The following is a 16,433-nucleotide window of genomic DNA, read 5'->3' as shown; positions in this document are numbered from 1 at the left end:
CCTGGGTTCAGTCCCCAGCTCCGAAAAAAAGAAAAGAAAAAAAAAATACCCAAGTTAATGAAGATGGAGGAAAAAAACTCATTTTATTTATTCTGTATTGGGGTGGGGGTTGGGGGAACACAGGTGCCACAGCATGAACATGATGATTACAGGGAAAGTAGTGGGAGCTGGTTTTTTCCTTCCACCATGTAGGTCCTGAGATCAAACTCAGGACCTCAGGCCTGGCAGCAAGCGCCTTTACTAACCACTGAACCATCTTGCCGACCCCAGCTTTTCCTTTCGATGGTTACTTTCTAGGACACATGCCTACAATTCATGAATTCTAGATTGACCTGAAGACCAGCACTGCAATTCACCTACTGAAGACCTAGGAACTGGGGCTGGGAGGCAGATGGTCAAATGTCTGCTGTGCAAGCTTCAGGTGATTCCTGGAAAGCACACAGAAAGCTGGGTCTAGCCGTCTGTGCCAGCAGTCCCAGCCTGGGACAGGAAGATGTCTGTAGCAAGGGATGTGAGTACCAGCAAGCACCTCTCTCTGGTTCTTGACTGCAGATGCAGGGTGACCAGCTGCCGCTACCCCGATTCCTGACGTCATAGACTGCCCACGACTGTGAGTCAATTCTTTCTTCTTTGAGTTGTGTTTGTCAGGCATTTCATCACAGCAATGAGAAAAGTAACTACTAATCCCCTTACAAATATGCTCCATAAGCCTCTTTACACGTATGTCTCACACCTGAAGCAGTGTTTAGCTCACATTGGCTTTCATGTGTTAAGGGCTTCCACAGCTCAACCTGCTCTCCAAAGCTACGCACAGATCACATACGCACAGAAACCGACTCCAATTTAAATGCTGTCAGAATGCATCATCAGACTCGGTGGTTAAAAGCACAGTGCACCACACAGAATCTTAGTTCATTTCCCAGTATCCATATCAGGTGGCTCCTAACTGCCAACATCTCAGACCTCTGAGGCACCCCACACTTGCACACCTTAAAAAAATAAATAACTGTCTTTCATCCCAGTGCTGGAAAGGCAGAGGCAGGCAGATTTCTGTGAGCTCAAGGCTAGCCTGGTCTACATAATGAGTTCCAGGCCAGCCAGGGCTACATAGTGAGACCCTGTCTCAAAGCAAAAAGGAAATGTGTTTTGGTGAGTTTAATTACTGTACAGATGAAATGCATATATCGTTGGGGCAGCATAAGGAAAGATAAAATTGTTAATGCTAAGTGTGTGTGTGTGTGTGTGTGTGTGTGTGTGTGTGTGTGTGTTTAAGCGTTCTTGATTGGGTACAGTCAACAGGCTAGTTGGTGGAGGTGTGAAAAGCAATTTGGCATCAATTACTTCAAAAGCAAGCTCTAATTAAGCAGTCACTTTTAAAATGTACAAAGGCATATGTAACAACATCTCTGGGCACTGAACACACACACACACACACACACACACACACACACACACAGAGTATCTCTGCTCTTAAAGATATTCTGCAAGATTATAACGAGAAGGAGCCAACTTCCATGAATCATACATTAACATCAACCCTACTGTTCACATGATTGGATGACTCATCTATCCGTGTCAAGCCATGTGGATCGGCTCTGAATTACACAATGACAGGCTAGATCCACTGACTCCTAACTGGAAAATATTTTAAATCGTATCCATTTCAGCAAACTTTTAGACTAAAGTGATCTTTCCTAAGTTTACCCATTCATTCAACAAACATTTATCCGGTGTCTGGTGCACTCCAGGTGGCGATCGTCCAGCAAAGGACAAGGCTAACCTATAAGGGCTGCGTTCAGGAATCTGTCTGAGAGCAGAAAGAGGGATTGACTAAATTGCTGTGCAAGCGGGCAGCTCAAACTGTCAAAACTGCTGGGGAGAGGTAAAGAACAGAATGTCACAACACAGGTTTTGAACCTTTTATGACACAAGATCGTGACATATGTTTTGTTGCTAGGTTCTGTGCTATGGGTGGGAATAGTCTAGTTTCTTTAATTCTTGTAGCTGTGTCATCCTAATACTCAGCTTGCTAAGAGGTGGGATCCAAAGCCTGGTGGTTAGCAAGACTGTATTTGAACTCTCTCGTAAGCCTGAGTTACTCCAGTATTTTAGGGAAGGTGAGAACTGGGGATTCTACATCTCCGAGTAGCACTGCTCAGAACAGGCCGAAACACACTGGCTTCCTAACTGGCCAACACTGTGTGCCAAATCCCTGAGATTCTGACCAGAGAGATAGCTTTAAAGCCCTGCTCGGAGCTGATGATGCAGCTCAGTGGTAGGGTACCTACCCAGGATGCACGAGGCTTCCAAACCCCATCCCCATGGCAAAACTAAACAAACAAAACCTTGTGTTTACTGGCATTTACTGAGGCCATTATCTCATCTTTACAGAGGAAAGTATGCAAATTTAATTACTTTAAAGTTTATTTAATAAGCCGTATATCTTTACAAAAACTAGTCAAGGCTTGGGATACACACACTCCAGACTGCGGAGGGAGGATTGCAAGCTTGAGGCTGGCCTGGTTCTATTTTGATTATTCTTTTTCTCCTTTTTCTTCTGTGTATGATGCACACACGTGTACGCACATACTTTTTCATGTGTGTGGACACATATAAATACGCATGCACCTGCAGGTCAGAGGCAGACATCTGGAATCGTCCTCACTCTCCCATCTCAGATGCTGAAGCAGGGACTATCCACCAAAACCCAGAGCTTCAGGACTGGGCTCTCCCTAGCGACTTGTAGGGATATTCCTCCTTCAGAGGCTGGAATTCCAGGCAGGTTGCTGCCCTAACCCAGCAGAGATTTGAGCTTCTGGGGACATGAATTCTGGTCCTCATGCCTGCATGACAAGCACTTTTACCACTGAGCTGGCTCAGTGAGCCATCTCCCAGGCCCTGCTTTTTTTTGTTTTTAATGGTATTTAAAGCTGAGTAAGTGAATAAGCCTTTCACTGTGTGCTGCAGCCTTCTAAGACTTGATGGCGGGACCTTTTTGTTGTCCTCATTTTCTGTTCTTTATTTACGTGACAAATTTAAATATCCTCACACAAATCTCAGCTTGCTTCCTGATGTGGACTTTGTTTCAACGAGAACGGTAGGCCTTTACAAGCCTACAGCATCCCCGTGAAACCTGACCTCCCTTCACAGTCTAGCTAAACAAGCCAAGAGCTGCACAAGGAGCCCTTAAAGTAGTGTTGTTAAGAGGCTGGAGCTCTATAAAACAGCCTGGACACAAGGTCCCCCAAAACATGCGCCATTCTCAAAAACAACCTTGCAAACACAATAAATGTAAGTGCCTATTTGATTTGTGACTTCCTCTTCATCTGCCCACTTAATCATTTTCTATGATTTACAGCCAGGGCTGTAAAGGTTGCTCAGATGAAACCGGTCCCCAAAGTTTTACTGGATCAGAAAGCAACATATAAGTAAGTAAATTGTACTTTTGAAATCATGTACAACCAATTAAGTGGATGTGCCAACATTAGCTTGCATATTAAGTCAGAAGGACATTCGTGCATCCTTAAAAGCTAGGCACGGTGGCATAATCCTTTAATCTCAGCACTTATAGGCAGAGGCAGCTGGTTTCTTTGTGAATTTGAGGCCCGCCAAAAATATAAAGAGACTTTGTCTCGAAGGAGGAGAAGAAGAAGAAGAAGAAGAAGAAGAAGAAGAAGAAGAAGAAGAAGAAGAAGAAGAAGAAGAAGAAGAAGAAGAAGAAGAAGAAGAAGAAGAAGAAGAAGAAGAAGGAGAAGGAGAAGAAGAAGAAGGGGGAGGAGGAGGAGGAGGAAGAAGAAGAGGAAGAGGAAGAGGAAGAGGAAGAGGAAGAGGAGGAGGAGGAGGAGGAAGCATCAGCAGCAAAAGCAGCCAGGATAAATGAAATACTTAATATATAGTGCTTTTTTAAATTAAAAATTGTAGATAATTAATTTGTAATAATTCATTTTTTAAATAGTTCATTTGGTAACTTATAACAACTTTATAGGCTCTTCTCAGTATAATAAGAAAATGTTACTTTTAAAAGCTGCTGATGAAATGTGCATATAAAGTGCTCTTACACTAACATCAGTTGGGATGTTGATGCATGGTCTGGCACTGCAGGCCAGCACTGAGCTCCAGGTCCCAGCACCACAGGTCAGCACTGAGCTCCAGGTTCTAGCACTGCAGGCCAGCACTGAGCTCCAGGTTCTAGCACTGCAGATCAGCACTGAGTTCCAGGTCCCAGCACCACAGGACAACACTGAGCTCCAGGTCCCAGCACTGCAAGTCAGCACTGAGCTCCAGGTCCAGCACTGCAAGTCAGCACTGAGCTCCAGGTCCAGCACTGCAAGTCAGCACTGAGCTCCAGGTCCAGCACTGCAAGTCAGCACTGAGCTCCAGGTCCAGCACTGCAAGTCAGCACTGAGCTCCAGGTCCAGCACTGCAAGTCAGCACTGAGCTCCAGGTCCAGCACTGCAAGTCAGCACTGAGCTCCAGGTCCAGCACTGCAAGTCAGCACTGAGCTCCAGGTCCAGCACTGCAAGTCAGCACTGAGCTCCAGGTCCAGCACTGCAAGTCAGCACTGAGCTCCAGGTCCAGCACTGCAAGTCAGCACTGAGCTCCAGGTCCAGCACTGCAAGTCAGCACTGAGCTCCAGGTCCCAGCACTGCAGGTCAGCACTGAGCTCCAGGTCCAGCACTGCAAGTCAGCACTGAGCTCCAGGTCCAGCACTGCAAGTCAGCACTGAGCTCCAGGTCCAGCACTGCAAGTCACTACTGAACACCAGGTCCAGAGTGGGGAAGGACTACACCAATCACCACTATTCCACTCGCCCCAGCCCCAGCGGAATCCCAGATAGGAGGGGAACACAGGTAGCAGCCACTTTCCAGTGCTTCCAGCCCCCACCATCTTTAAGCCTCCAATCAGTAGCTTTGGGGAATCTGTCAGCAGCTTCTCAGATTTCTTCTTTTTTTTTTCTTTTCTTTTTTTTTTTTTTTCCCCAGAGCTGGGGACCGAACCCAGGGCCTTGCGCTTGCTAGACAAGCGCTTCTCAGATTTCTAACTCTGACTCTAACTGCACAACTTCAGAGATTTCTTATTGGGTTTTATATCTATTAACTCAGTTTATTTTTGTCACCAGTGTTTCAAATCAACAGTGCAGACTTCACTAACCAAACAGTAAAAACTGGGCCTCATCAGATCTCACTTCCAGCAAACCCTTGTACTCAGAGCCTGCCTGTCGGTTGGAGATATCTGGGAATTGTCTAATCACAGCATGAAGGGATCAGCAGGTATAAACCAGCCAAGGAATAAGTTTCAAAGTTATTATAGCTTTAAGACTGGGCAAGATGGGGAAGGCGAGGTGGCTCAGTGGTTAAGAGCATGTGCAGTTCTTGTAAAGGAGCAGAGTTTTGTTCCAAGCACACAGGTAGGACAGCTCATAACTCCTGTAACTCCAGCTCCAGGAGATCTTACAGGAATGGCTTGTAGTCTCCACAGAAACCAACATTCAAGGGCATATAACCACACACACACACACAAACATACACACAGACACACACACACAGACACACAGTCACACAGACACACGCATACACAGACACAGCCATACACACACACACAATGTAATTAATTTCTTTTTTTTTTAAAAGAATGCTTTAACTTTCTTAATTTAGGTCCTGGTCTCTTACCAAGACTATATATACACTCTTCTAGTCCAGAGAATGTGTCTTCCTGTCTGTCTGTCTGTTGCCAGGAATAAGCAGTGCATGTAACAGGCATTTAACAGGCTTCCTGGATTAATTTACTGCACCACCTCTTTCAAAGTCAGGGAAGTCTCCCTCTTTTCCCTGAGAACATACAGCTTGGACACATCTTAGTGCACAGACTGAGCAAATCACTTTGTTCTAGAAAATCAGTTCTTAAGGGGTTATAATGTGGTATCAAGGAATACATTATTTAGTTCACAGAGATTGCTATTCCAGATACAGTTATTGTATCCATAAAAAAAATAAATAGGGGTTGGGGATTTAGCTCAGTGGTAGAGCACTTGCCTAGCAAGCACAAGGCTCTGGGTTCGGTCCCCAGCTCCGAAAAAAAAGAAAAGAAAAAAAAAGAAAGAAAGAAAACAAAACCGAAAAGCAAACCTCAGGCTGGAGACACAGCTCTCTGGGTAACAGTGCTTGCCACTGACCCCAATGGCCTGCATTGGCTTTCTGAACCCCCACAGTAGGAAAGACTCTATTCCCTCCCCCAAGTTGTCTTCTGACCTCCACACGTATACCAGGGCACTCACACATTCTCCCAACAGACAAACTAAATGTTAAGAATATTAAAAGGGCCCTAGGTTCGGTCCCCAGCTCCAAAAAAAAGAACCAAAAAAAAAAAAAAAGAATATTAAAAGGGACTTTTAACCCTCAACATATTCTAAACGATACATTAGGAACGGAGGCGGGCGGGTGGGCGGGCTCTCTGAGGCCTCTACCGGCATGTTCCCTGCCTTCCCACCTTCTGGCACGCTTCCAATGCATACTCCACAAAAGAACAAGTGTCATTGTTCCAACATCTGTCTCCTAAATATGCAAAGAGCCTAAGAACAAGGCAGAGGCAGTGATCCCAATGGGCCCAGAAGTCGGAGTGCTTTAAACACAACTGTCCACCGCCCAAAGTCCACTTGAAGGAGCCAGCTCACAATTCACGCCGACAGCTGATGGACGCTCACCGGGTGTGAGGAGAGAGGACCTACAGTCACTGCACCTTTCACTGCAAGTGCTTTCCGCACCATGATTCCGTATGCATAAGTCCTAGCACAGGCAGAGAGGCAGAGAAACGTGGGGATCTGTACATAAACTCACGCACAACATAATGTGCTGGGACAGCAGACGGGACACTGGAGAGGAAGGGTGGAGGCTGTGACATGGTTAGCAGTCTAAGGGACTTTGGACTGACACAGAGAGGTGGACTTTCTCAGGGGACCAGCTGAGAGGCTCACTGGGCGCCGCCCTCCCTGCTGGACTGATAAATTCTGGGGGAGGGGCACCACTGTCTTCAGTTGTGAGCCCAGGAGGCTCTAAGGAGAACTCCAAACCCATTGAACTCAGTGGGACACAGAACAAAACAAAATGACACAGATGTGGGAAGACTTCTGGGGGAGGGTTGACAAGGGTAGAGGGGAGACAGGAGAGGGTGAGGGTGACAGGAACCAAATAAATTTAAAATACATATATTTATATATTTATAAATATACAGATACATATATAAATTTATGTACAATTAAATTTACATGTACAAATATATATCCCTCAAAGAACAAATTGAATAGGAGTTATAAAATAATGTACAGTGTATATAAAAAAGTAGGGGCAGGGACACTGAAGAAGATGAAGCACTTGCTTTGCAAGTACTAGACCTAAGCTAAGACTCTCCAGCACCCATATGAAAAGGCCAGGCATGGCTACCTGCCCAGACCTGTAACCCTAATGTGGGAGGCAAAGGCAGAAGATTCTAGAGGCCTGTGGGGCAGCCAGTCTAAACAAAATAGCCAGTGTTAGGTTCAGTGTGAGTCTGTCTCAAAAAATTAGGTAGAGATTGACAAAGATGATATCTGATGTCTAGCTCTGCACACTCTGGCATCCACATACATGCACACAAATGCACACACACACATGCACACATGAACACACATATGCACATACACAAGAACACAAACACACTTGCTCTCACACACACACACACACGCACACACACACACACACACCACACTTCCCTAGGAGCCTGCATTCCATTGCTAAATACTTACTCAAAAAGGGAAGCTTGCATTGACACAAAAACTTGTACAAGAAAATTCTGAGAAAATCTATTCATGAGCATCGCAAACTTGAGATCCTTCAAGTAAAAGGGTGACCAACCCCTCAGCAGTAAAAAGGGTTAAACTACTGATTCCCTCACAGCACAGTCCGATGGCAATGTATTAGGCTGGGTAAAGAATCAAGAGCCCAAGAGTCATGTCACATGCAGTCCTAGAGTGGGGCTGCTGGTGTCATGGTAGGAGAGTGCGGCAATTACAGGCAGATGGAGAGAAAGCTTTGGTGTGATGAAGTCCTGAGGCTGGCTCAGAATGGTTGCACGGTGCTATACATATGTCAGAATTTGTGGACCGGTGAGCTGCTGAGCTGCCTGCCATGTGTGCATGAGAACCTGGGAATCTCAAAGGGTTCATTCAGATTCCCAGCACACACAAAGCTGGCATAGCTGATAGCAGGTCTGTGCTAGTGATCCCAGTGTGTCGGGAGTAGGGCGCGAAACGTGATCCCCGCTATCATGATCCCTGGCTACTCAGCCTCGACGAATCAGGGATCTCAGTGAGACCTCAGGGATCTCAGTGAGACCCCATCTCAAAAAAAAAAAAGATGGCGTGAAGGAGGGAGACACCTACATTAATCTATAACACACACACACACACACATAAACACATACATATACACACACACACTCACACACACATACACTCTCACATACACACACACACACTCTCACACATACATACTCTCACATACACACACACTCTCACATACACACACACAGACACACACACACTCACATACACACATACACTCTCAAACACACTCTCACATACACAATCACATTCACACACACTCACATACACACACATACACTCTCACACACACACTCACATACACTCTCACATATACACATTCACACACTCACACTCACACACTCACATAAACACACATTTTCACACACACACACACTACATATGAACATGTATTTACACTACTTACGCCATTGAAACTAAATTTCAAGTAGGTTCTTCCTTCTCATGAAACAGAATTTAAATTGTTTGAACTTTAGGGTTTTTGAGATGGTTTGTATGTGTATGAGTGTTTGCCAGGAAATACATCTGATACGTTTGCAGTAACCATAGAGGCCAGAAGACCCCCTGGGACTGGCGTTAGAGACAGTTGCTAGCTGCCATGTAAGTTCTGGAAACTGAACCCAGGTCCTCTGGAAGAGCAGCCAACGCTCTTAGCCACTGCACCCTCTCTACGGCTTCTTGATACAGATATTTTTAACGTGCATTGGTGTTTTGCTTGAATGTATGTTGCTGTAAAGGTGTTGGATCCTGTGGAACTGCAACTACAGACAGTTATGAGCTGCCATGTGGGAACTGGGAATCTAACCAGGGTCCTCTGGAAGGGCAGCCAGGCTCCTAACCACTGAGCCATATCTTCAGCCTCTTGACTCATATTTTTAAGGACAAAAAGTTATGTAGTAAGCAAGGTAACAACATACAGATTTTATTTTCTTTTTATCTGTGTTGAGACAGGGTCTCTCACTATGTAGCCCTGGTTGGCCTAGAATTTGTTCTGTAGACCAGGCTGGTCTTGAACTCAGAGATTCACTTACATCTTCCTCCAAAATTCTAAGATTAAAGATGTGTATTAACAATACCCAGCACATGATTGGCCCAGCAGATTTTAAAAGCTGACTCCTGGGCCAGCAAGGTAATTCCATGGGTAAAGGTGCTTATATTCAAAACTAATGACCTGAGTTTGATCTCTGACACTCAACTGGTAAAAGAAAAGTGACTTCAAGTTCTTCTCTGACCTACACATAAAATGTATACATGAATACACTAATGGATGGATGGATGGGTCAGTGGATGGATGGATGGATGGATGGATGGATGGATGGATGGATGGATGGATGGGTCGGTGGATGGATGGGTGGATGAATGGATGGATGGATGGATGGATGGATGGATGGATGGATGGATGGGTAGGTGGATGGATGGATGGATGGATGGATGGATGGATGGATGGATGGATGAATGGGTGGATGGATGGATGAATGGGTGGATGGGTAGGTGGGAAGATGGATGAATGGATGGGTGGGCGGGTGGGTGGATGGATATAAAAACTGAGTCCTGAAGGGCACTCTCCCCTCTTTGATGAAATTATCCCATTTCCAATGTAGAACTAGAAATACTTCTCATATCCCCAAGATCATGGAAGCTATTCTTTGCTTCCTGCTTTATAACCTTATAACAGACACTAAAAGCATTTAAAAGATACACAAATGCACAAAACATGGCATAGGATCCATTTTCTTTCAGTTCTGTTTTTACTTAAAACATACTCACCTATCGATTAATGAATCTATCCACTTATCCATCTATCCTATATCTTTATATATAGTTTGTATATAGATACATATATATATGTATCTATCTATCATCTATTTTTAGATTATATACAAGAAAAAACATAATGCATATATAATAGTTATCTGGAGGAGCATAAAATGCTCAAATGAAAATTCTCTCTGTAATACCATATTCAAAAGCATATATTAAACAAAATTTATCCTGCTGGCCAAAAATGCATTTATGTTCCTGTTTAATTAGGGGCTCTATTGCTTTGATGAAATGCCATGACCAAAAGCAAGTTGGGGAGGAAAGGGTTTATTTGACTTACACTTCCACATTGCTGTTCATTGCTAAAGGAAGTCAAGACAGGACTCAAACAGAGCAAGAATCTGGAGACAGGAGCTGACGCAGAGGCCACAGAGGTTGCTGCTTACTGGCTTGCTTCCCCTGGCTTGCCCAGCCTTTCTTATAGAACCCAGGATCATCAACACAGGAAACCTGACTCCATGACAAAGTTTGTCTTAACTAAAATTGAAGGAAAGATTTGGGGGCAAGACAAACCACCATAGAACTCAATAAAACAAGGCAGAGTAAGTGAAAAAATCACAGGAAGGGGCCAATGGGACAGACAGCTCAATGCATAAAATCACTGAAACCCTGGATGTCATCCATCCCTGAAACCCATGGAAGGGGGAAGAGGAGAACCAGCTCTACCACGTTGTCCTCTGGCCTTTTTGAATATACACACATGTGCTTGCACACACACACACACACACACACACACACACACAGAGTATCTTTTAAGAAAACTACAGGGAGGTGTGGACTGGGGTGATGATTGAGTAGGTAAAGTGCTTGCTGATCAATTCTGAAGACCAGAGAGGTCAGATTCCTAGAATCCTCATCACTGCCAGGTGGGCATGGTGGTACATCTGTAATTCCAGTGCTCAGAAGGCAGAGGTGAAATCCCCAGAGCAAGCTAGCCAGACGCCCCAGCCCTAATCCATGAACTCTAGGTTCAATTGAGAGAGCCTGCCTCGATGAATTATGAGGACCAGCAGTAGAAGAAAACTCATGACATCAGACTTGGGCTTCTCTTCTCTCTCTTTTTCTCTTTCTCTCTTTCTCTCTCTGTTCCTCTTCTCTCTCTCTCTCTCTCTCTCTCTCTCTCTCTCTCTCTCTCTCTCTCTCACACACACACACACACACACACACACCATGCCTACACACATAAACATTTTTAATGAAAACTACAGGTACATCTTCAATAATCATTAAGCTGCCGTCACGTTACCATTGAGTTCCGTGCTTCCTTCTCTAGAGCTGCAATAACTGTTTGCTTTGCATCCCATCTTTCCAACCACTCTTTATTCCTGAACAACAACAACAACAAAAGCACTAAAGAACTCACCTCACATAATCAGTCTCCATATGGCACTCCCATAATCCCAACAGAATCCTGTTAGTTTGGCAGTAAAATCTGATCTCTCTTTGAAAGGCATCCCCAAGTGGGATTTCCCCCCTCTCATATTATCTGTCTCCCAGCAGCCAGTGTGTGGTCAGAGTGTACGGCACATGCTAACGCATTTATCAAGTGATTATCCCTGGCCCCTCCGCTGGCAAAAACAAGCAGGAAACCATACAGAAAAAAATCATGCACAGTCAGCCACAGGAACCAGCTTCAAAGCTGTTCGACTTGTGTGGCTCCTATGAATTCCAGGGGAAGAGAAAAAAAAATCCCCTGGCTTTGTCTTTCCCAGACCACTGCCCTTTAGCAGTTTGCCAAGCGGTTGCCTTATATTGCCCGACCCAAGAGATGCCTTTCTTAGGCCTTGTTGTCATTCCATAAAGAATTAGTTCTGCTTAATAGCTCAACTGTGCAGGAAGAACATTCCACACAGTTTTACACTGTGCATTAGTAACAGACAGAGACTCAAGAAAGCATTAAAGAGCGAGGCTTTTGTAACCAAACGTGTCACTTAGCAACTTCGTCCATGTGGAAAAGAGAAATGAGAAGAATCTCAAACTCACAACACAAATATCTCTGGTTAGGACACTTTTTGCTTTCAGAAACAGTTCTTCTCAAGGACTTTAAGCACATACTTGGGAGCTGCACTCTATTAAATTACTTTATGATCCCACAATGTGGTTCTGTATTGTTCAGATAGATAGGTAATGGATAGGAGGGTGATTGATGGCTGAATGGATGAATATATGGATGGATGGTGGATAGATGACGGATGGATGATAAATGGGTGGGTGGGTAGATGAAAAATAATAGGCAGTGGATGGATGAATGGATGGATGCATGCATGCATGGATGCATAGATGCATGGATGCATGGATTGGGTGGCTGGATGATATATATATACTGATGAATGGGTGAGTGGATGATGGACTGATAGATGTGTGGATGGGTAGGTGACAGATTATAGTTGATGGGTGACTGGATGACAGGTAAACAGTACCGGCCTCTCACATTATACAATACAGTTTCCTCAGAGTATAAAAGACCTGGTTTTCTTTTCTCTTCCACATAACGAGATATCTGTTCTACAATATATATCTCTACAATGTATCTCTACAATGTATATACAATATATAACTTTAAAATTTAATAATAAATTTAAAAAAATCAAGCCAGATACGATGGTTACATTAGTAACAGTGCTCTGTAGGCAGAGGCAGGAAGATCTCTGTGAGTTGCAGGTCAGGTAGTGCTACATAGTAAGACCCTGTCCTTTTTGTTGTTGTTGTTAATGTCTACATATGACATTCAGTTCACAAAGTAATGACTAATTACCAGGTCTGGCTCTTCTTCACCTGCTAGGTGACAGGCTACATCAAGACAAAACTGAGTATCTGCCTCGAAGCTACCAGTTGTGAGGAACTCATTGAAGCGGATGACGAGTGACAACCTCATACTTTCCATGAGAGGCTCGTGGCCACAGGAGTAGTGACCGAGGTTCTGGGCGAAGAGTGGAATGATCAAGTGATCCGAGTGGGAACTACAAACCAGGTTTTTCCATGAAGCAAGTTGGCTTAACCCAGCGCAGAGTGTGCCTGCTGTGGAAGCAGTCTTGCTCTAGACCCGGGGAGCCAAGCCTGTTCAAGGATGCACTGTAGATGCCAATTTGAGTGTTCTCAACTATGGTTTTGTTAACAAAGCAAAGCAAAACAACGACCAACGAGAGACGGGGGTGGGGGGAGTGGGGGAGTACAGAGACAGACAGACAGACAGACAGACAGACAGACAGACATCGAATGACTGATTGATTCCTGGACTGACAAGATACCACTGTGCCTCCACAGGTGTGAACCAAAAGAGCAGCAGAATGTTCAGATTTTCCAAAGATGATGCCAGTACCAGTACACCGCAGAGCACTGGCTGCTATTTCAGAGGACCCGGGTTCAATTCCCAGTACCACGTGGCAGCTCACAATTGTCTGTAACTCCAGTTTCAAGGGACCCTCACACAAACATGCAGGAAAAAAATGCAGATAAAATAAAAATAAGTTATTTTTTTAAAAAGAAAGAGGGGTTGGGGATTTAGCTCAGTGGTAGAGCGCTTGCCTAAGAAGCGCAAGGCCCTGGGTTCGGTCCCCAGCTCCGAAAAAAAGAACCAAAAAAAAAAAAAAAAAAAAAAAAAAGAAAAACAAAAACAAAGCTCTTACACTAAGCCCAGGCCTAAAGCTCCTGGGAGCAGGGGAATAGTTACTCCGCGTGTCCTACAGCAGTGCATTGCTCTGCAGAAACTACACAGAAAGAAAAGTAAGAAGGAAACTGCAAAATATGTTAAATTTTTGGCTAAGGAAGGGAGTCATAGAAACATACCAAGAGCAAACTGCCAAGAGACACAACACAGGCTGCCCTCACTGGGAGTTTGACTTAGTTATGGTGTCTATCTCTATGAGAAAACACCATGGAGGAAAGCATTTGTTTCAGCTTACACTTCCGGCACTGCGGAAAGTCCCGAAGGGAACTCAAGGCAGGAACCTGGAGGCTGGAACTGAAGCAGAAGCCATGGAGGGCGCTCTTACCGGACTCTCATGACTTGCTCAGCCTCTCTTACAGCACCCAGGACCACCAGGCCGGGGTGGCAGCACCCACAGTGGGCAGGGCCTTTCCACATCAATTATTATCAGCCAAGAAAATGTCCCCCACGCTGACCTCACAGGCCAATACTATGGAGGCATTGTCTTGATCAAGATTCCTTCTTCCCAGATGACCCTAGCTTATTTAAGTTGACATAAAAATCAGGCAGCATGGAGCTTCTGGGTCCAATCAAAAACAAGAGTCTTTAAAAGTAACAAACAAGTTATCAGGCCTTGAAAGATAATAGCCATGTTTGCTCTCTCTAACGCTGTTAAGGACAGAACCAGTTTGTGTGTATTAGTGGTCACTGAGCTAGGACCACTGAGCCATGCCAACGTCCTTTTATCTGAGACAGGATCTTGATACATGTCTGACCTTAGCCTCCTGACTAGCTGGGATCATAGACATGAGCTGCCAGGTATAGCTAGAAGCAAGCCAATTTAACTCTACCAGAAAAAAATTATACATACATATGGAGAAAGACATATATAACCCTAGGTCATTATAGGCATCATTATTTATGTAGCGATATGTGCCACATGACCTGTTAAACAGACACTGGCTTCTGAACAACCCGTCATGGCAAATTCATGTAATAATATAACAGCTCCCTTTGTAAAATCATATCTGTGAATGTATGTGTAGTCTATGTATATTTGCATATGTGAAGGTGTATGTGCTTGTATATGCACACATGTGTGTATATGCACACATGTGGAGGCCCAAGGCTGACTGATACCAAGTATTTCCCTCTTTTGCTTTCCTCCTGCTCAACCCAGACCATACTCTTTCAACTAGCGTGCCAGCCTGCTCAAAAGAGGCCAGCTCCACTCCTGTGTGCTTGGAATACAGGCAGCCTCTGTGCCTACCTAGGTCCTGAGAATTAAACTCAGCCCCTCAGGTTTGATCAGCAAACACTTTATCAACCGGGTCATCTCTCCAGCCCTTCCTTTTGGGATTTTCGTGGCTAAAGGAGAAGCAATCTTGTGTTCAGAAACATAAAAGCAGAGAACTGTGGGCCAAGATGCCTTCAACAATCCAAGTCCAACAGTGCGTAGTTTGTTGGCGTTAAAGAAACTCGAAGCTCCTACTGCATCTGCCACTGAGGGTCACAGTCACCTGTGCAGGGGAAGGTCAACTGGTAGGATTTTCATGTGTTGTTAGCAGTGGAGAGAGCCAAACAGCTTGACTGTTTCCTTGACGGCTTATAATTAACACTGTACAAAAGATTTTGTACTCAATGAAAGACAGAGACCGAAAAAACCATAAAACCAAATTCTCTGATTAATAGAAAAACTAGATATTCTGCACATAGATGTGCTATGATTGTTCAGATTACAATAATGATACGCAGGTTCAGTTCTCACAGCCTAGTGTCCCAGGATAGGTGTCTAAATGATTATGATTTTATACAGATAAAATGGCACTCAGGACCAGCTCTGTATAGCTGGGTTTCCAAGCTCAGGTGTCATGTACTTTAAATAGCCTCACACAAAATACGGCTTCATGAGACCTGGTCTTCTATTAAGGAAATGATCAGCAATCGGACCAGTGTTAGCATTCCTTCTAGGCTCTACCCCACGGTTACCTGGCAACAGCCAGGTATGCCTGGCTTACTACTCCTCTCCCTCTTACTCTCTTACTCTCTGCCCCTTCTCTCCCTGACCCCATTCTCCCTTCCCCTCTCCCCAGTCCGTGTGTTCCTAGGCGGCCTCTCCTCCCTTCTCTTCACTTTCCATATGATAATCTATTTTATGGCTGGTACCTCAGGGGGAAGGGATGCCTCAGCATGAGTCCTCTGAGGCACCCCTTCCACCTCACTATACCTCGCCTTGACTGAAACATATCCTGGCCTCTCATTTTTTTTTTTTTTATAAAACACAACAACCAGATCATAAAAGACATCTGGAACTGTACCAACACTCTGGAGGAGACTACAGCAGTAGTTTCCAACTGTTCTTGTTGGGTACTGAGTCAGAGGGCTGGAGGACTGGGAAGCATAATTTCCCATGGCCACATGTCAGCGGTAGAGAGTCCATATCCTCATGAAAGCATGGAGCGAGTTGCTCAAGACAGCAAAAGCAGAAGAATCAAAAGAACAGAAGACGTTAGATGCTCAGTCAACAAAGTGCTTACTGCACAAATATGACGTAAGTTCAGATGCCCATCACACGTGTAAAAGCCAGGCATG

The 16,433-nt window shown here is 44.6% G+C and overlaps 1 protein-coding gene across 3 annotated transcripts in view; it reads right to left on the bottom strand.

Moving 5' to 3' along the window:
- Positions 1-16,433, bottom strand: part of Prtg (protogenin) — a 109,638-nt gene that overhangs the window by 73,887 nt on the left and 19,318 nt on the right.

Source organism: Rattus norvegicus, chromosome 8 (assembly GCF_021556685.1).
Source record: "Rattus norvegicus strain SHRSP/BbbUtx chromosome 8, alternate assembly SHRSP_T2T, whole genome shotgun sequence".
Classification (NCBI taxonomy): Eukaryota; Metazoa; Chordata; class Mammalia; order Rodentia; family Muridae; genus Rattus; species Rattus norvegicus.
The sequence above is the reverse complement of the archived record's forward strand: the minus strand, read 5'-3'. Positions and strand labels throughout refer to the sequence as shown.